Here is a 20,963-nt window from a genome sequence, read left to right as displayed (position 1 = left end):
CAGGCTTTGCAACATCCTACTTTGGTGAGCTTGAACAATTTGCTAATTTGTACCTTAGTTTTCTTAACTGCAAAATGAAAATCATAGCCTTAGCTATTTCATAGGCATATTGTGAGGATTAAATGAGAAAAACTAAGTTAAATTTTAAGAGTAGAATGATGCTTGAAACATAGCAAGAGTTCAATTTAACTTACTTTTACTACTTTTAAAAGCAGGTACAGTATCATTAATCTCCATAGTTATATGCTTAATGTTTAATAAACAAATAAATGAATACATCTAACCATGACACCAAAATTCTTAACACTAGCCCACAAGTGAATATTAAATACATTACAGTAAGCACTTTGCATAAAAATTACATTAACTCAGGGAGGGGAAGTTGTACCTTGCCTATAGTTGTATAGCTTGTCTACAGCATTAGGGCATTTGCCTAGCAAATATGAGGCTCTGGGATCAATCCCTAACAACACAGAGTGGGGGAAGGACAAAAAAATTCCTACTAACTTCATCACTGGAAATGAGGTCATTCCATTTCTACCCAAGTACTCAGAGAATTATCTTCCCTTGAAGAGGAGGTCTGAATCAAACAGGACACCTCAAGGTTCCTGAAGGCATCATGACTGAGTCTGAGGTAATGTCTTCTTTACATACACGTGACTGTTAAAAGCCTGTAAACATGAAGGTAACTGTTTTAACTTGTTTTCCAGTAATTTAAGACTACCAAGTTATTCATTCTCCCACTGTCACAAATACCTGTCATCCCCTCCTTGTGCCCAGCAGAGGGCTGGGTTCTGTTGGTCTTTCCTCTGCACAGCCATGGAAGCCAGCCTTAGCTCAAGTTTCACAGGCTTGTATGATTCCAAAGTCAAATTTTCATAATGGAAATAATGCCTGCAGGTGCTTAGTTTGTTTGGTCAAGGGAGAGATAGAAGCAGAGTACATTAACAGAGGGCTGTGGATGTAGCTCAGTTTTCCAGCACTTGCCTAGCATGGGTGAGGCCCTAGGTCCAATCTCTAGCACTGTAAAAATAAAATAAAATAAAAAAAATTTAATAGGTGGATTTGTTTTCCAGGACACAGACTAGAGAGAACTGAGGTGACTTAATATCCAAGTAGGAGGAAAGCCAGATCGTACATATGTATAGAGCCAAACTGCATAAAATATAAATATATATGTAAATAAATAAAAGTGCATCCCACTCCTGTCACTGCTCATCCTCCTTACTGGCTTCCTGCTGCTTGTAGGGCTTTGCAGACACTGACAGAGAATTTCTATCCTCATAAAGAAAACCTAGCATCCAGGGAAATGACCTTGATAGGCTGGACTATAAACACAGTATTAAACAGAGCAATTTATTTTTCATTGTGCCTTCTTTCCCAATATCTTAAAGCAACTTAGGAGGGACGCAAAAATGACCCATCACTAGCCACTTAATGGATGTGCAAATATTTCGGTACAACCAGAAAATGGCCCAGGTCCTGCCTCCGAAGAAAGTTATTTCCCAAGATCTGCTAAATCCAAACAGATCCCACAGACAGCACCTCTGCGCCATGGGGTTTTCATCTTGGTATCAAATAGCTCGTGGACAAGGAAGACAAAGTCAGGGGGTTGATCAACATAAAACTAGACTCCTTTGCTCTTTGTAATAGTGACACAACCTTTACTCCTGGGACAGCTGACTTGCAAAGAGCTGTGTTTCAGAGTCTGGGACAGGGAGAAAATGAAAATAAAAAACGAGCAGTAGCCTATTGTCATTAATGAGAAAACAACTCTCTGTCACAGCCTATAGGCACATGACATCAGTTTGTTCTCCACTGTCACTGGATGTGAGCATTATTTTTTAGGTCAAACGAAGGGTTGGTTTCCAAAAGATCAATAATCTAATCGTCCCCCAGATAAATATCCTGAAGCAAACATTCCACCTGGTGAAAAGAATATTTTCAGAGTAAAGTTTGAACACAGAAAGCTCAAGCTTCACAGTTGGTTGCTCCTTGAGGAAGAGTCTCTGTGGCCCATTTAACTGCTGTTTTACAAGCCCGCCTTTCAGTTGGCAGCACCATTGCCTCCACGTGAGACTGGAAAATTGAGCCTCTCGTGACCTGCTGAGTAATATAAGTTTGTGGAGTTGCTTTGTTTCTGTCTCTTTTTTCTGTTGTTTTAAAATCAAAACTAAGCTGACAGTCTTCACGATGATGCCAGGGAGGGCAAAGGCGAGTTAAAATCCACCTCCAGCTCCCCGGGGAGTGAAGAAGCCAGTGGTTCCTTCCTGTCAGCAGGTGTGAGTCAGACACACAGGGAGCAGGGTAAGAAGGTGCCATTTTGTCGCCAATGTTCCCACCACCGCCTCACGGAAATAAATAGTTTGAGAAAATGATCCAAGATAAAAGAACGATCCGGACAGGAGTCAGACTGAATAGAGTCCCCGTTGAATGTTGCTTCATTATGAAACCTTTCCTTTCACTGAGAGATTCCAAACTTTGGTGGAACCAATTGTGACAAAGAAGTGCTGACAGCCCTGGGAACCAGCAAACTGGCCTTTGGTTCATAGCCCTGAGCCCAGTCAAATGACCGAATTGTTAGTTGAATATAAGAAAGAAAACTTGATTGGCCTCTTGGAGTCTCAGTTTTTAAATCTAGAAATTGGCATCAGTAATCTTCACTGTGAGATTAATGTTTATATTTAATGTGCCCAAGTCACCGTCACGCCGTTTTTAAAACATTCCTCCAAATCTTGGAGATACTTATCTTCCTGTTTATTTTACACTGAAGACTTGCCTGTCCATTTCTTCTCTGGTCACTGCTGGAGGGATGGTGATTGGTTTGATGCTAAGATAGCCTATATGATGTGAGCATCAAAGGAACCTAAATTTGCTCAAGATGGAAATGTCCTATAACCAGCTATGAGCATTACTAACTTCTTATTGAAGGAGATTAGATGTAACCTCACAGCTTCATTCTACGCTATGTAACACTTTAGATGCTTCTGATTTAACTGCTTAATAAGTAAGCTACATACAGTTCATTTGGAAATGAAGACATACTGCAGTATATAGTTCATCTCAGACAACGGGAGAATTATCTGTAAGTCTTTTCACTTGTTTCATTATAAAGCCCAAAATTTTAAACACAAAACACCACCAAATACACATCAGTGGTTCTTTGCCTAACATATACATTTGGATCCCACTCCAGATCTAAGACAGAAAAATCTCTGGGATTCTTGGGCAAGTGTAATTGGCAAAGGTGCCCCATGTGATTGCAATGAGAACACTTGGATAAGAACCACAGGTAAAATTATTTGGATCAAATGAATTCCAAGTAACTTTAGTGCAGCCTTCTCTTTCTCAGTTAATGTTTTTTTTTTGTTAAGTGGCTTAGGACAAAAGCCTAAGAATCATCCTTGATTTTAACTTTTATTTTCATATTCCACATCTAATCTACCAGCAAATCTTTTTGGCTCTACTTTCAAAATATGTCCAGGAAAAATTGTATGTTTACATACCTATATGTATACATATATGTGTGAGATTCTTCTAATATAGATAGCCAATCATTGTCTATTTTCTACATAGCAGCCATGATAATTTTGTTAAACTTAGATCACTTCATTCCTTTGCTCAAAAACCTCCTGTGGCTCCCTCTTTCAGACTCCAAGGCAAAGTCTTCGCAATGGCACACAGGGCTAAGCTGATCTGGAGCTGTCATCCCTCTGTCCTTTCCTCCTGTACTTTATTGCAGTCACAGTGGCCTCTTTATTTTGATCTACTCCCCCCCCTAAAGTAGTTATCTTTTAATATATTTTATAACCTACTTAGTGTATGTTGTTTATTGTTCGTTTTCCTTGGCTAGTCTACAAGCTCCACAAGATTTCTCCTTGTTTACTACTGTATACCAAATGTCCAGAATACTACCTAGCATATAGTAAGTACTCAATAAATATTTGTAGCATTTGATTAGTGATGCCTCTTGAGTCCAGAAAGAGCAAACCAGGTAAATGATAACATTTTGCAAGATGTTGCCTCAACAAATTTGCACCTAATTAGGTTTGCCTCTATGAGGACAATCATAACTTATATGATATTTTAAGAACTTGTAGGGCCGGGATTTAGCTCAGTGGCACCAAGCCTGCCTGGCAAGTGCAAGGTCCTGAGTTCGATTCCCAATACCAAAAAAAGAGACCTTTGTGTAGCTAGATCCTATGAATGCCATAAAATATGCTACTCCTGCTTTTCAAATAGAGAACTAAGTTGTTGAACTCCTACACTGACAACCAACAGCTAAATCAAAATTGTTGCTAGAAATTTTACTTTAGCAACTTACCTGCATGTTACTGAATAGGAAATGGAGTCAAAAGAATAAGGCATTAGTTCCATGACCCCCATCATCTACCAGGTTAGTAGGAGTCAAAAGCCAAACTGTTGCAGGGTCATTTTCTAAAATGAGTTAGTAACAGAAACCCAATTCGTTGCAGAGCAAATGTTAAGAAACAAAGACAGAGATTTCACTTCACATATCTATTTTTACTTTATTGGGTTTTATCACAATCACTCCCTAAAAAACAGTCAGCCCAGCAGGGCAGAGAGATCAAGAACATCACCAGTGTTCAGGGCAGCCACGTGCCCTCCTGGTGGAAACTACCCAGCCCTCCCCACTCGCAGGACAATGTTCTTAATTAGCTGCACCAGATTTCCAGAGAACAAAAGCTCCCCACCCCTCAGAGGAAAAGCTTTTACAGGAGATATCTCACTGGGGAAGCGCCAGGAACACAACAGGGAGAGAACATACAGGCTGTTCTGAGCTCTGGAAAGAGACACAAACTTTGGATTCTCTAGGGAGCCTCAGAGGTTAGCCCAGCACATTTTCCTGCCATGTGACCAGCATGTACCTCACATACCCTGAGGGGGCCAGCTTCAGAGGACCCCTTCCTCCTCCCTCTCCCTCAGCCACTGGCTGGGGTTAGCAACCTTGGGGATGGTAAAATGAGCTTGAATAATCCTTAGACTGGAGTATCTGGGGAGCAGTAGGGAAGGAACTGGGAGTTTATTTCAGGTGACAGACAGGGAGCAGGCCCCTATTTTTTCCTGAGACTAATAATATTTCGGGAATGGAGATGCTTGAATCATACGTCTCTTCATATCACTGCGTGGGTAGTTTCAGTGATGAGCCCAACAATCAGAGATGGTGGTTCTTTTAGGGCTTGGTGGGAACTGTGCAGAGCAGTCTGCAAGTTGGGGGTGGGGGGAATAAACCAAAAAAGGCAATTACTGTATTGGGGGGGCTTGTCTCTCCTGAGCCTGTTTGGGGAACAAAGAGAATAGGGCCGAAGTCTTCTCTCAACAGTTTTGTTCTATTGAATGTTTTTTGAAAAACACAGAAGGGAAAAAAATCTTGTTTAAGTGGCTCTTCCTGAGTAAGTTCGCTGTCAGGAAAGGAAAATCCAAATGCTCAAATATTCTATTTTTGTGCCTACAGGCTCTAGCCCCTGCACACAGGCTCTTCCTTGCTCTGAAGGAAAGGAAACTGAGTGTGAGGCCTCCCCGTCCTAGAGGCTGGAATTGAGGAACCGGTGTCATTTAGATGCCTGTTCTTCATGCGGCTTCCATTTTAGGAAATGAGGATACAGTGCAGACTGCACGGGGTCGGGCCTGAGGGGAGAGCTGGATGCAAAAAAAAAAAAGTATTTCTCTGGTTATTTCTTAAGCAAACAAGTATGGAACCAGACTTTAATTAAATTGGAGGTTTAAAAGGCTGCATTAGTAGTTGCTTCTGATCATTAAAATTTATTGCCATCACCTCCCTCACAGCTACCATGTAGATAAGGACAGGAGGCCTGATTAAAAGTTTCTTTTTTTTTCATACCAGGGATCAAACTCAGGACCTTGTGCTTTTGAGGTAGGCGCGGTGCCACTACATCCCCAGCAAGAGTTTTATATTTTGATGTGTGGGTCAAGTGAAAGTCCTAAATCAGAAATCAGAGTAATAAAACAGCTGTTATCCAAGTAGATAAAGCTTCTCCTTGTACATTTCATGTAAATTTCGGGCAGCTCTGTCCTCTGTGGTTTCCCCTCTGCCTCGCACAATGGTGCTAAGGATTGTCCAACCTAGGAAATCAGCTTGGACTACTCTTCTCAGTCCTGTGTGGTTGGTCTCTCTCTGCATTTTGCGAGATTGCTCTTTGCCAGGACCACAGGATGCACTGAGAGGGGCAGTCCCGCTTGTGATAGTCGCATTTGTTAAGCTTTCCTTGTTGCCTCTGCTCTCTGGCATGTATGAAGCAGACCTTAAACAGAAGTTTCTGTTTTGGAAAGGTTTTAAGGGAAGCTGGTGAATAGGGAAGGAGGAAGGAAACCGGAAAGGTCCAATTAAACAGGGAGATGGCTTTGCTTGTTTATTAATATTCCAAGGTAGCGCTGACCCTGGCACAGGCAGGTCCTCTTAATATGCAGATCTGATCAGGGAGCCACCACTACCGGTGCTCTTAACCCTTCAGTGGCTCCCCAGAGCCCCGAGGATAATATCTGGACGTCTACATTAGGGTACAAGGCCCTTTAGGAGCTGGCCCTCCTCACCATGTCCTCGAAACCTCCACACACTGTTTAGTACACCCTATCCCCACTGGGCCAGTTTTACTGCATTTCTTTCAGTTCCTCAAATATACTTTGCTTCCTCTCTTCCTCAGCCTGCAAACACACTTTTTCTCTCCCTGCTTCTAACTCTTTAAGTGTTTCCACTGGACACTTCTACGCCTCCTTGCCCCACCCTGGCTCTGGATTAGTTTTCTCTCCTGTGAGTGGCCACTAGCCTCCTTTACCTAGAACTTAATACACTGCTCTGTAATTACTTGTTTGGCTGCTGGATTGTAAACACCTGAGGGCAGCGTAAGGCTTCTGGGTTGTCCACCACTGTATCCCAAGTGCTTGGCCAGAACCCGGCAAACATTCTGCAAATATGACAACTGACAGCCCAGTGGTACTTCTCCTGTTTGTGATTGCTGCAGTTGAGTTAAGTACCCACTAAAACACAAGGAAGGGTGGTGAATTAGAAAAACGTGTGCTTCTGCTGGGCTGCTTGACCTCCTCTTCTCCCTTCCACCTTAATCCAAGGCCTCTCTCATTCCCCCCTTTCCGAGATGCCTTCTCAGGGATCTCAGTCTTCAGTTATCCAAGTCAGTTTGGGGCCACTCCTGGGGCTCCTTGTTTGTACATATGCAGACATCTGAACAGTATGTGTATATGTCGGTAAAGTATATGTATATGTCTGATTCGCTAATTCTATTTTTACTGTTTTAATTTATTTCTTACTGTTAATTTGAAAATGACATATTCTATACCCATTTTATAGCAGCACAATTTGTAACAGCTAAATTATTGAAGCGGTCTATATGCCTATCAACAGTGAATGTAAAAAAAATATGATATATATATGTATATATGTATTACTCAGCCATAAAGAAGGAAAAATTTTAGTCATTTGTAGGAAAATGGCTGCATCTTGATTCCATAATGCTAAGTGAAATAAATCTGACACATAAAGTTAAATATTGCATGCTTTCTCCTATGAGAAACCCAAAGTATAAATAATTTAGAAAGCAAAATATAAGAAAGATAATAGGAAAGAAGGAAATAGATTTTTATGGAGATGGGAAGGGCCTATGAGGATGGGGAAGACAAGTAAATAGTATCAGGATGTGATATGTATATGTACCAATACTTCAAGATGACTATATTCATCATGTATCATCAATGAATGCTAATAAAAAAGAAAATCACTATTAGTTATAATTAAATGATTTCATAGTTTTGGCTTCATCTTTCCCACATACTTCTTAAGAGTAGGAAGTGATTTTATAGTTTTGTCTTACTTAAGTTCATTTTTTTCTTGAGAGTAGGAGAGTATCAAAATTCTTTTAATGTCTAGTGTTTGTGGCACAGAGTTTGTGTTTAATGAATAAACATGAGATTTAAAGTCTAGTTTTTCTTTAGAAATTGAATTTATTGCAATGCCGTTGTGGAAATGCTTGCAAGATGTATTTGGTGATGTGGCAACTGGAGTAAGTTGCTAATAGGAAATTGTGGTTCCAAGGATGGGCTTGGAAACTGCAACGCAGAACTATGTGGGCGCCACGGTGTTGTTGACTTGAGCAGAAAGCCCATGGCCTGGGAAAAACGTTGATGCAGGGTGCCCTCTAGTGATCCATGGTGCTACCAGGTCAGAAGCCAGGGCCAGAGCTTCTTGAACTTCAGCAGGAAGCAGAAGCATCAGGGGGCTTGAGGAAACTATAGAAGCCAGGCTCCTCCCAGGATGCCAAGCCAGCTGGAAGATCAATCTTTTCAACCAGTGTCTTCAGGGATCTAATGCACATGATCTTTGGATCACACTTGGTAAAACACTGACTGGTGGGAAAAAAATTTCCAGATATGTAATCTGAGAACACACAGGGTTATATTTGTGCTCCTAGGGATGAATCAGAGACTCCCTGCTGACTACTCAAGTGTGAACTTCAGGGAGAAAGAGAGACAAAGACAGAGATGGCAATGTATACCAATACATTATACATAATACATATACCTCTGGAATGGGCCCACAAGAATAATCAGCAGCAGGGAAAAAAAACATTGGACCACCAAAGAAACATTATTTTAGGGAGGACTGTGTCACCCTTTTTCTGATCTATCTCCAATCCAATTGAGCACTAGTAAAGATCAATCCTTCTCTTCCTATGCCTTTCCCAGCCATGAAGATGGGGAGGTACCTGGTTTGTATTGGGCACAGACTTAGTGGCTGTGTCAAGCTATTCAAGTATATCACCTCTGGATTCTCTGGAATCATAGTGAGTGATGCGTTCTTTGTACTACACAAACAGAGGGAAGGACTATCGACAACTGGCCTCAAGGATAAGCAACAGCTAAGATTCCTTTCCTTGTGTGTGTTGGTGCTTGTGTTCTGTTAAGCAAACTCACTGAAAAGGTAAATAAGGTAAAAAGCACTCCTTTTTCTCTATTATAAAAAGGGCCAATTCCTGCTCAGAAACCCAATAGACAATGCCCATAAATGACAAAGAAATTGCCTCTCTGAATCCCCACCAGTACTTATCTTCCTCCAGCTTGACAATTTTAAGGCTGCTGCTTTAATTAGGGACCATTAGCACATTAAAATGTTTGTTGAGCCTTGCAAGGTGATAAATTACTCTGACATACAGTCTAGTACTCAAGTCTAATTCCTTTATGTACTTTTTCATGTATTAATTGTACCTGCTGAATTCAGGTGTAAAACTACATTCAGCAAGCATCTACCATGTGTCTGGATGCTGTGTTGGACCCTGGAAATGTAAAGGAAAGCTAAGTAAAGCTGAGTGCTGAAACCACAGGGGTTAGAGCTCAGATGAGACATTATCTGTGCAATTTGATGAGTACCCTAACAGAAATAGGAACCCAGGGCTAGGATAGCACAGGGCAATTACCTCTCTTTCTGAGAACAGCTGTTAAGATGACTCTAATATTCTAAGAATTGATCAACATTGCTATTTTCATGGGGACTGTTTAAAACCACATTCATTAATTTTCTAGGACCGGAGGTAGCAAATCTGTCTCCTCAGAAATAATGTTTTCTTTTAAGCCCCCTCCTTCTTTTATAATATCTTGAAAACAAACCATGGATGCTGGGCTGATACCATCTGATTTCAGTCTTGCTTATTTGCTTGTCTGGAAAACTTAGAGCATAGACTCACAGAGCCCTTCATGAGAAAGCTCATTAAAAAGTGTCTGAAATAGTGAAACAAATTACATGCACAACACAGCCCACTCTTTTCCCTTCGTTTCCTTCTCCCCTTTCCAGACTGCACAAGGTGAAGTGAATCATCAGATCGAAAAAAGGCACTGGTGAATGCCTCTTTTCTTTACCTTGCTGCTTTGATGACATTTTCCTTGCTTCACTGCAGCAGTAAAATGTTGGCCAAACAGCAGGAGGGCCCTGTACATGTAATGATGGCTTTGGTAAAGCCTTTGATTGTGTGTATTTGGGTGGAACTTGAGCTTGTAATTGGCAAAAGCACACATTGATTTTAGAGCCTCTCCCTAGAAAGCTTGTTTATTCCTGGGGAAGGCAAAGTTTCCTTCTTTTCAGGTGCATGGTAGATGTGGCCCAGCCACAAAATGTCTTATCAAATCCCTCCCTCACCCTCTCTTCTGTGAGGAAACCTGAAGCAAACTGGAAGTTCTGAGAGCTAGGACAAACTTCCTGCCTCCTGGCTTAAAAGGAAATGATGATGGTGACTGTCCACTGGGAGGAAGAGATGGGAGGTCAGTCCCTCTTTAATTCTTTTCTCTTATCCTGGGGTGTGCAAAAGGAAGGCTACAAATACCAAACAATTCTTTCACACCTGGTAGCTGGGCAATGTTTGTGGGGAAAGGAAATCTTTCTCACCATCTTGGCCCTTGATTTATAGAATTCACTGGGATTGAGGCATTTACAATCAAATACTTGCAACATTGCTTTTTTCTGTGCTGAGCAATGAACAGCCTTGAAAGTCAGGATACCAGGGTTTACTCTCTTTGGTATGTTTGATTCTTGAGAATTTGCCAAATACCTCTAAATCTCAGCATTTGTCATGTGAAGAGACTACTCTCCAGGTGAATACAAAATTGGAGAAGTCACTGTCCCCATCTGGAAGTTTTTCATAACCCCCCGAGAAGACAGGCACATGAACAATCACAAAACAATGTGACAGTTGCTTTACTGAATCTATGGAGGAAGCACTATGCAAGTGAGAAGAAGGGAACTGTGCAAGTTTTTGAGGTGGGGAGAAGAGTGAGAAGGTGAGAGGTGGTGAGACCAGTGTTTAGAGGAGGTTCACAAATCAGAAGCCTGTGCAGGATTTTGAAATAAAAAGAGTTCACTTAGAGCTGGGATTAGTAGCCCACACCTATAATCCCAGCACTCAGGAGGCTGAGGCAGGAAGATTGCTGTGAGTTTGAGGCCAACTTGGGCTACATAGTGAGTCCAAGGCCAGCCTGGACTACACAGCCAGACCCTGTCTCCAAAAAAAAAGAGTTCTCTTAAAAGAAGAGACAGGCATCTCTCTCTCTCTCTCTCTCACACACACACACACACACACACACACACACACACACAAATGCACACACATAGAAGAAGAGAGAGAGAGATGTAGAGAGACAGAGACAGAGATGGGATAAAGAACTCTAGTTGACAACATGAAGGGATGGAAGGGGAAAAGGTTTTGAGGATAAGACTGAGAAAGAGCAGGTTGAGAAATTAGAGAACAAGTAGAGAATGGCTTCCAAAGCTGCAAGAGACCAACCACAATAGGGACTGACAAAGATCCCAGGGGTGGCCAGTCAGGAGGTCACTGGTGATGTTAGAAAGAACAATTTCAGTGGTATTTGGGGGATGATTGCATGGGATGAATGAATGGAAGGGGAACTAACAGGCATGAAGTTTAATGGACTTGGCTGTAGGGAGGAAATGAATAAGGTGGTGACTAAAGAGGGATATAAAATGAATATTCTTCTTGTTTCTTTTTATAACTTAAATATATGGAAAGAGGCAGTGGAGAGGGAGGGGTTAATTTACAGGAGAGCGATGGGATTAAATGGGGCTAATTCTTGCCTCACAGAGATCTTCTGAGGATTAAATGAGATCCCCTCCGTGAACCCTTCCTATACATAAATAAAGCACGATTATCCTGCTATTGAAATAACACACCCATACATCATCACAAGGCATTTGAGCTCACTTATCACTTGACCGCTGAGGTAGGCAAATCTCCCTCTCCACAGCCTTGTGGGTGCTGCTCTCCTATTTCCTTTTGCCAACACTTCAGATATTAGAGCCCAAGAATGACTTGAGCCCTCCTTGACACTTCTTCCTGCCAAACAACACAACTCACCAGTTCCCCTGGAGCACAACAGGACGCTGGGGCTTGATAAGTGAGCCCTGATTACGGAAGAGGACAAGAGCCTCCTCATTGTTATTGTGAAGCAGGACTAACATGGACAACTCTTGGGAGCTTTGCTACTTTATTAGGTTTTCGTCAGAGAAGAGGGGCTGGGAAGTAGACTGTCCTCTCCTGGACACATGTGGCTCCCTTTTCTATCTTAATTTATCAACTGTAAGTGTCACAGGTTTTTATCAGTTTTGTTCACTCTGTTCCCAGTGTCTAGATCAGTGTCTGCAAAATACAGGTTAAGTAAATGAATTCTCCCATTCATCCTCCACTGATTCAATGGAAAATGAGTGTGTAACTACAGGCCAATCACCAAGCTTAGCAGAGATAAACTTATCATCAAGATAAAGAAGAATAAAGGACATTCACTGTCATTTAAAAAATGTATATTCTGTTCCAGGCATTTTACATACATATATACATTAGTTCATATAATTACATATTATATATATATAATTATTGATTATTTTAACAAAAGGGGAAACTGAGACTCAGAAAAGAAGCCTTTTGGTTGAGGATATAGGATGGGAAAAATGATGAGTTTGGAATCCCGACTGACTCTAAAACCTCCACTCTATACCAGCAGCATCACTGTTCTCAGCTCAAACCCTAACTGCAACCATAACTGACCACCTGTGGTTCCTTGAACATGCCATGTTTTCCCTTGTGCAGTTCTTTGCCTGGGACACACTTAGCTGTGCCTTTGGCCTTGCTAGTTCTTCACTGTACTTAGTCTGTGAGGTTTTTCTGAAATGATCCTCTTTGATTGAGGGAGGTTCACTTTCCTCTGTGCTCACATAGCCCCTTTTAGCATTCCATCAGTGAACAGACCACAGGCATTTCAGATGTCTGTTTATGTGTGCATCCATCTACCAGACAGAGAGGGCCGGTCAAGGGCAGGGGCTGTCTTCCTAACAGTAGCTATTTGCTGAGTGCTGCCATCTCCTTGCTTGCTTAGTTTAATTCTCATTACTACCACTTGAGGGGTGGGGGAGGCCTATACCTTTTTTATAGATAAGGAAATGGAGGTTCAGAGAAATTACTTTCCCAATATCACAATGAGTAAGTAGTTAAGTCAGGAATGGAATGGAAATCTGATTTCAAAGCTCAAATTCCTTTCTCTTCACTATGCTCTTCTCAGAATCATCTATGATGCTCACAACTTAGCTGCAGAAATAGAGAGATAAATGAACATCACCTGAACAACAGGGCTAGGGCACTGTTACAGGTTTGCACAAAGTTCTTTGCAGGGGACGTATGGAAGAGAAGAATTTGTTCTCTCCGGGAGCAGGGGGAGCTGGAAAGGAATCATAAAGTTTGCAAAATATTTGGGAATTTGTTAACTGGTTCCATAACGATGGTTCATGGCCCAGGTCACCACTGCTTCCAAACTGGTCCATCTGGGTGCCAGGAATTTAGCCCAAATGCCTGCTGCTACCTACTTAAGTGATGAGCGGTAACCGGGCAACTCAGTCAGCACATTGTTTTGTTGAAATCGTATTTGTGCAGGCATGTATGTGTACATGTATGTGAAAACTTCTTTACATAATCATGGTTTGACACTTACATAATATCCTTTAAATTTAAATGAAATCAATCCACTTTCCAGCTTATGGCTCTGTGGAATAGGGTACTAGCTCCTAATTATGTGCTGGCATCATTTCCTGCTCTTCTCCCTTAACCTCGGGCATCCCTGGAGGCTGCTTTCTCTGTATTTTCTCCTTCAGGGAATTAATCTATTTTCTAGGCCTGAGTGATTGTAAAATTTCTATCAAATTAAGCTGAAAACTACAAGAAAGCATGGCTTCAGAATGTATTGGATAATATCCCCTTTGTCTGCTTCAGAGGGCACTTGTGAGGGAAGCATAGCAGGCCGTGGAGACTGTGGCAGGGCCTCTGGCACCAGGCAACAGGACGATGCTAAACTGCTCCATTTCCTAGCTGTGTAGCCTGTGGCAAGTTACTCAACCTCCTTTAGCCTACATTCACATTCCTGATCTAAAAAGGGTGAAAATAGTAGTATTGCAGTCACAGGACTATTGTGAGGATTAGGGAAATAACGCAAAACTTTGGGTAGCTGCTCTAAGTAACATAAATGCTAGTTGTAATGATAATTATCATTACTGTCATCATTAGTTGAAGCAATTTGGGTGACAGTGATTGGAAACCCATGAAGCATTATGAAAATGTGAAATATTATTATTGTGTACACTGTTGAGGAATAAGGTCTAATAAGCATGGTAGAAAGAGCAGAAGATAAGAAATTAAGAAAGTTAGATCATAATACATCTCCTCTCACCATCCTGCAGTGTGCCCTTGGGACAGTTGCTCTCTCTGAGCCTTTGGGGTGTGTTGTGTGTGTGTGTGTGTGTGTGTGTGTTTTGTGGTGCTGGGAATCCAACTCAGGGCCGTGTGCATGGTGAGTGTCTTGGTTACTTTTCTCGTTGCTGAGACAAAATACCTGGCACTCAAAGTTACAGGAGGAAAGGTTTATTTGGCTCACAGTTTGTGGAGGTTTTGGTTTATTATTGTCTGGCTCTAGGGCAGGGTGGCATGGCAGAGGGGCATTGCAGAGGAGAAACAGGTCACAGCAGGCAGAAGGCAGCAAGCAGCAAGCTATAAACCATAAGTAACAGGCAGTGGCCACAGCAACTCTTTCTGTCCCTTATATCTTATCTAGGCTAGGGCAGGTAGCCCTTACACCCTTAATCCTAGCATTGTACCCTGAATCAATCCCAGCCTCGTATCCTTGATCCTGCAGCACACACTGTATATCTGGACATCTCTGAAAAGCCCCACCTATGACCACATGAGGCCTAGGGAGGGGACATCTAGATACAAGCCATAACAGTAAGCAATTACTACCACTGAGCTATTGGTCAGCCTCTTTTTTTGTTTTGAAGTTTGAGTGGGCTTGGTGGTGCATGCCTGTAATCCCAGCACTGAGGAGGCTGAGGCAGGAGGATTGCTGTGAGTTCAAGGTCAGACTGGGCTACATAGTGAGTTCCAGACCAGCCTAAACTACACAGTGAGAACTTGTCTCAAAAATATTAAATTATCTTGAAGATCCATCCAGGTTCAGAAATTCTATGATTCTATGACTGTCGGAGCAAGTAACTTATAAAGCAAATCCTAGCCACTTCCTGGAATTCAGTAGAAGCTAAACATGTGTCACTTAGATCAATGGCTGAAGCATGTCTCTGAAGTTGATAAAGTTAACTCCAACTGCAACAATCTGGAGGAGCCATTGGGGAATGTAATGAAAAGGCAAACTAGTATATACCTCAGGAATTTTGGAGGACATCAGCGTGGCAGAAGATAATTTACACCTATAATGGCAACAGTGAACTAGACCAAAAGAAGAGCAAATTATGCTCAGTGGCTATAAATTTAGGTAAGGAAGTGAGTGTGAGATACCTAATAATTTTCTGGATTTATGGCTTTGGGTAGTTACGATGTGCTGGCAGCTCTCCCACACAGCTTGCAGGGACCCAGACATCCTACCTTTCTAGTGTTCACTGCGTACCTGCTCAGTGCTGGATATGGTAAAAGCAGGGGCTACTGAGACCTCCTGTCTCCTCAAGGAGCTGAGAATCTACTGGGTAGCACATTTTTAACAGTGGAGGATGGTTGTGCATATTCAGCATAGTCCTGTACGGTGCTTATATTGTTTATACATTGTTGGCCTATTATTCTGTAAAAACATAACTGTTTGTGTATTAAGCTTTGGCTTGCTTCTCTACCCTCAGCCCTCCAGCAGCTTTTGGATGTTAAATATTATCTCTTCATGTGAGTTGTACCAGAAGGAAGAGTCATCTGTTACTCTGTTACTTCCTTAATGAGCCCTCAAGCTGGTTGGTAGGGCAGCTATTGATCTTTTTTTTTCTTCTCAGAGAATAGATCAGTTCAGATTTAGCTGCTTGATCTTAATGCTCCCCAAGACTCAAATTTTATTCTTTTTGTCCCCTTTCCCACCTAACCCCCAAATAAAACCAAATAAACAGAAACAATAACCCAAAGTAGACATTAAGGTGTGGTGGCAGCACTTTGATGGATAGACTAAATATTTCTTTTGCTACTATAGCAACTACTATTCAAAGCCTTGTCATTTACCTCTGACTGCTCTTTGGAAATGTGAGTTATTTTGCATTTAAGTGCTTAAATCACCTCAATTACCTAAAATACTTTCATCTCCTTTCAACATTTTTCTTAAAGGGATTTTTACTATTTTCTTCAGGTACTTTCACAAGTGTAGAATGCAGTATTGATAGATTTCTCCATACTCGTTGATTTTCATATACTCTGAGAATGACAAGTATACTATGAAAATCATAATAGAAAAATTTTTCATTAAATGTTCAATTAAAAATAAAAGACTTAGTGCTCGCTTCGGCAGCACATATACTAAAAATAAAAGACATTGTTTAAAGGTACTTCCAATTTTCCAGAAAATTAATACTAGGTAACTGAGTGCTTATTCAACAATTCATTAGAGAAATATCTATTAAGTGTCTAAAAGTGTCTGGCATTATGCAAATACTGTAAACATAAGGGAAATTTAAAAAATAGTTGCTGCTTTTAAGGACCTCAATTCAGAATTGCTTGCTTGGCCACTGTGGTGGCATAGGCCTGTAGTCCCAGCACTCTGGGAGAGGGAGGCAGGACCCTAAGTTCGAGCCCAGCCTGGGTAGTTTAAGGACTTGAGGAGATCCTGTCTCAAAATAAATAAAGAAAAAGAAAGAAAGAAGAAAGAAAGAAAGAAAGAAAGAAAGAAAGAAAGGAAGGAAGGAAGGAAGGAAGGAAGGAAGGAAGGAAGGAAGGGCTGGGATGTATCTCAGTCTGAAGGCCCTGAGTTCAATCTCAGTAAAAAAAGGAGAAAGAAAAAAAAAGTCATTTCTTTATCTCGCTCATATAAATATCAATATAGTAATATATCTAACTACTTCACAAACACTGTTCATGTGTAACAACTAAGAACAGCTAATCCTGGTTTCATACTTCATAAAGTTGAGACTTCTTGTGGTGTTTCCCCCCTTTTTGTGAGTTGGAGCCAAGGACTCTGCCTGAGCAAGCTCCACAAGCTCTCTAGCACTGATTCCTGCACCTCTAGCCTCCTGATCTCATTTATGTGCTTAATGACTGTTTACAAAGTGCTTTCATGTCTCATTGGAAACACAGGTTTTGTTTGTCTTTTTGCTTTTTAAAAAAATCTTTTCATTTTCTAGTCTTCTTCATTCCCTTTCTCCCGGGGAAAAGAGGGAAGCTAAAATGACTTTTCAAGTTCCCTGTGAGTCCTGTTAAAATAACAGTGAGCTCCTCTGTGTAATCCAAGGTGGTACTTGTTCTAAGATTTCTCACCCACCAAATCCTTTAGGCCATAATCTCGGAAGGTCATCCTTTCATTTTTGCTCCCCATATTTCTTTTATTTCATTTCCAATCATGCTGCCAAATGCCTTCTCTTTATGGAAAAGTTGACTATGGCCAAGAGCCATCAAATATCAAAGTCAAAGCCATGCAAATAGCTGATAGAGTGGGCGTGAACAGGAGACCTGAACTCTTGGATTGAAAGCTTTAAAAAATGATGCTGTTTTTAAATGTTACCTAACCAGTGAGACATTCCTTCCAGAATGACACATGCCTCTCATATATCACTAGTACATAAATATTTGATCACAGTTGTAACAACGGTCTACTTAGTTTTAAATTTTGTTTAAGTTAACAAATTTAAATCTTTATTCTTCTCTATAACATCCTTAATTTTAATATAAAGATATTAACTGACAAATAGAGGTTGTATATATTCAGTGTATATAATGTGTTTAACATTCTTAATTTTTAACTATTTTATTTTTAAAATGAAAGTAGTGCAATGATGCCTATTTTACTTTTTATATTTTTTAGGTACTTTCCAAAACTTTTACAGTTGATTTTTTTGGGGGGGGGTACCGGGGATTGAACTTGGGACCTTGTGCTTGCAAGGCAGGTGGAGGCACCTCTGAGCTATATCCCCAGCCCTACAGTTGATTTTATAATAAGAAAAAGAATACAGTTCTCTTCAGTGCTTTCAGTGTGATAATCACTTTCTACAAAATTCATTTAAAAGGGAGAGAAAAGGCTATGTTATTCAGAAACATGCAGCAGAAAGCTACAGTAAAAGGTAAAATACACCGTTAGATAGTCTCAATCCAAATACGAGAGAACTTTGCAATCACACTTTGATTTCCTTCTAGTGTCAATAGAAGCACATATTTTAGTAATCCAAGCTTAAATTATAATAAATGTAATTACCTTTATTTTCTTCACTACCTCTGTTGCAAACATTTCTTTTAGTTTCTGGCATAAAGGCTCTTTATCTATTTCAGCATTGATTTTTATCAAAATATTTTCTCATTCTGAAAACCACTCTTCCAACAAAGGCCAGTTGTCCAAGAAGCCCATCATTCTCTTCTGTATGAGATCTCTTAAGTTCTGGTACCCATGTGTGTCTTGGTTTTCAGGAGCGCCTTGTTGACCAATATCTTTGTGAGCCATTTCATGTGAAAATTCTTCAGCTTTGATATCATTCATGTGACTCAACAAGAAAGTATCTGAAATATCTAGTAATATGACAAAACCACATGCAGAAGAGGAAGAGGTACTTCTTTTGAAGCCGTAGGATCCACAGCCAATGTGGATATTTGTGTTTTCTTTGCCTCCATTTCTATTGCAGCCAGTGAGAGCGTCCTTTAAAGGCTGTGCTCGGTTTAATGTCATTGGAAAACCATCAAGGATACACCCTTGATTCACAGGCATCCCATTAATAGCATATACTATGATGTTAACTAATAACGTGCCTGGAATACTCTTTTCGTTCTTCAGAAATTGTTTCAATTTTGCACCAAGCTGAGCACATACAATGAGTTTAGCAAAATGATCATTATCACTTGATTTGACTTCTTCAGTTTTTGGTGTTCTATTAGTATGTGTACTAGATGTAGTTTCACCTTCTGTTTCTGGTAATGGTTCACCTGAAACTGGAGCATCTGAAGATACATTATGTGAGTCCCAGCTTTCTTTACTGCCATCCTGCAGATCTGATGGAAACTCTCCACCTTCTTTCTGAATTGGTAGGTCCTCACTGACTTTTTCCTTGTCATAAAACCCTTGGATAGCTTCTTGGACAAGAGTGCCCATACAAAGTACCTGAATAGGAAACTCTCTTTGTAGAGTCTTTAAAGTGATAGTTTTCCCACTAAGTGTTTTTCCCAGTAAGCATCTTTTAATAGCAAATGAAGGCAGTTCAGGCTCTGTTGGCTCAACTTGAGGAAGAGGAAGAGAGTTTTCAATGAGTCTGTGAAGCCCAGCATGGAATTGCTGGAGGGTGGTAAATTATCCATCATTCCTTCTGGTACAGCCCACTCTCCAAACATGTTCTTATATTCTTCATAATCTTAGCTATCTAGCAAGTCTGTTTTAGCCAGTTCTCTAAGTTGTTCTTCAGAGGGATTAGCAGGCATACGCTTAATAGAGGTTTGTTCATATGTGGGCTTTCCACGAAAAAAGAATTCCTTTCAATCATGCATCATCTTAAGTGGAATTAGATTGTCAACATTCAATAGCCTGCCACTTTAGTGGACAAATCAAGTATCTGATCCAAAATTTCTCTGCATATCTTATAATGCTTTCTATAACGAGCCTGAACTTTTTGCACAGCAGTCTGTCATGAACTTCTTTCTCTCTGAGGATTTGGTTTTCACAATCAATCTTGGCTTCTTTTGCCAAAGCCGCTTCTCCATCAAGAGCATCCTGATAATCTTTAAGTTGTCTTTCCTCATATTGTTTTTCTCTGAAAATTTTTCTTTGCCATAAAACCTCCTTTTCATGCTGAATGTTCATGGGCTGCACAGCAACCCTGGGCTCTTGTTGGGACTGTTGCATGAGTCTGTGTATTAGCAGCTCCTCATGGTGAGCCTCCTCCTGTGCTTCCTGGGTGATGAACTGGTCCATCAACAACCTCCGCCTTCTTTTCTCCCTTTGCTCTCCTGCAAAATTATCTTTTGGTAGGCGCTTCTGGATTTTTTAAAATGTAGTCATCATCTGAGTAAGTGTTTAAGAAGTTGGTAGTTGTACGGTCTGCTGTATCTAAACCAGGCGTGGATGCACTTTCTTTTGCCTGGAGATCCTTTTTTATTGATGCTTCAAACTTCATGATCTCATCAGCAGCGACATCCGCTGCCTCCTGTTGCTTTTTCATCATTTTTGGGGCCTCAAGGGCTTTCAGAGTGTGACTGGCGGGAGGTTTAGGAATCTGTGATACCTGCCTCAATTTCGGGCATGATTTCATTTTGTCATCTTCTCTTGAAACCTTGCTCTCCGAAGCCTCATTTTTTGTGCTTTGAAATTCTAAGATTGCCACAGTCTGTGAGGTTGGTACTTGTACACCAGTCAGGCCACTTTTTCTTTTTCTGAAGAGCGATGTACACTTGATATAGGAGTTTTGTTGCTGCTCCAGGCTTTTCTGTGATGATGCTTTGGGCCATATTCTTATCAAACTGCGCCCCCAGAAGGTGAAGCGTTGGCTCGGAGTAGGAAAGATTTTGAAGCGAGGCTTTTGAAATACTGCTGTCTGAAAATTCTCAAGCAAAGGCCTGCACCTAATACCAATCTCCCGGCATGCCCTCAAGCAGCAGCCCTTCAATGGATACTAATCAGGTGAGAGAGTAAGACGGAGAGAATGGGGAGGTAGCTCACTGGAGAAAGTGAGAGGATGAGAGCTGAGATGGAGCTGAGTGGAGCTGACGCCTGCCTGGTAAGTACAAGCTCCTGAGTTCGATTCTCTCTCTCTCTCTCTCTCTCTCTCTCTCTTCTCGCTTTCTCTCTCTCTCTCTCTCTCTCTCTCTCTCTCTCTCTCTCTCTCTCTCTCTCTCTCTCTCTCTCTTCTCGCTCTCTCTCCAGGTCTTGAGTTCCTGAGTTCCATCCCGCGATGCAGAGAGGGAGCAGTGGTGCCACGATCTCCA

The 20,963-nt window shown here is 41.1% G+C and overlaps 1 pseudogene; it reads right to left on the bottom strand.

The window, feature by feature from the left end:
* Positions 1–12,226: 12,226 nt before the first annotated feature.
* Positions 12,227–20,908, bottom strand: LOC147823109 (sperm flagella and cilia-associated protein 2 pseudogene; annotated as a pseudogene).
* Between the last annotated feature and the right edge of the window lie 55 nt (positions 20,909–20,963).

Source organism: Heterocephalus glaber, unplaced genomic scaffold (assembly GCF_053883595.1).
Source record: "Heterocephalus glaber isolate CG9 unplaced genomic scaffold, H.glaber_assembly_v1.0 deba00001600, whole genome shotgun sequence".
Taxonomy (NCBI): domain Eukaryota; kingdom Metazoa; phylum Chordata; class Mammalia; order Rodentia; family Bathyergidae; genus Heterocephalus; species Heterocephalus glaber.
Note: the sequence above shows the minus strand (reverse complement) of the source record. Positions and strands in the feature narration are given on the sequence as shown.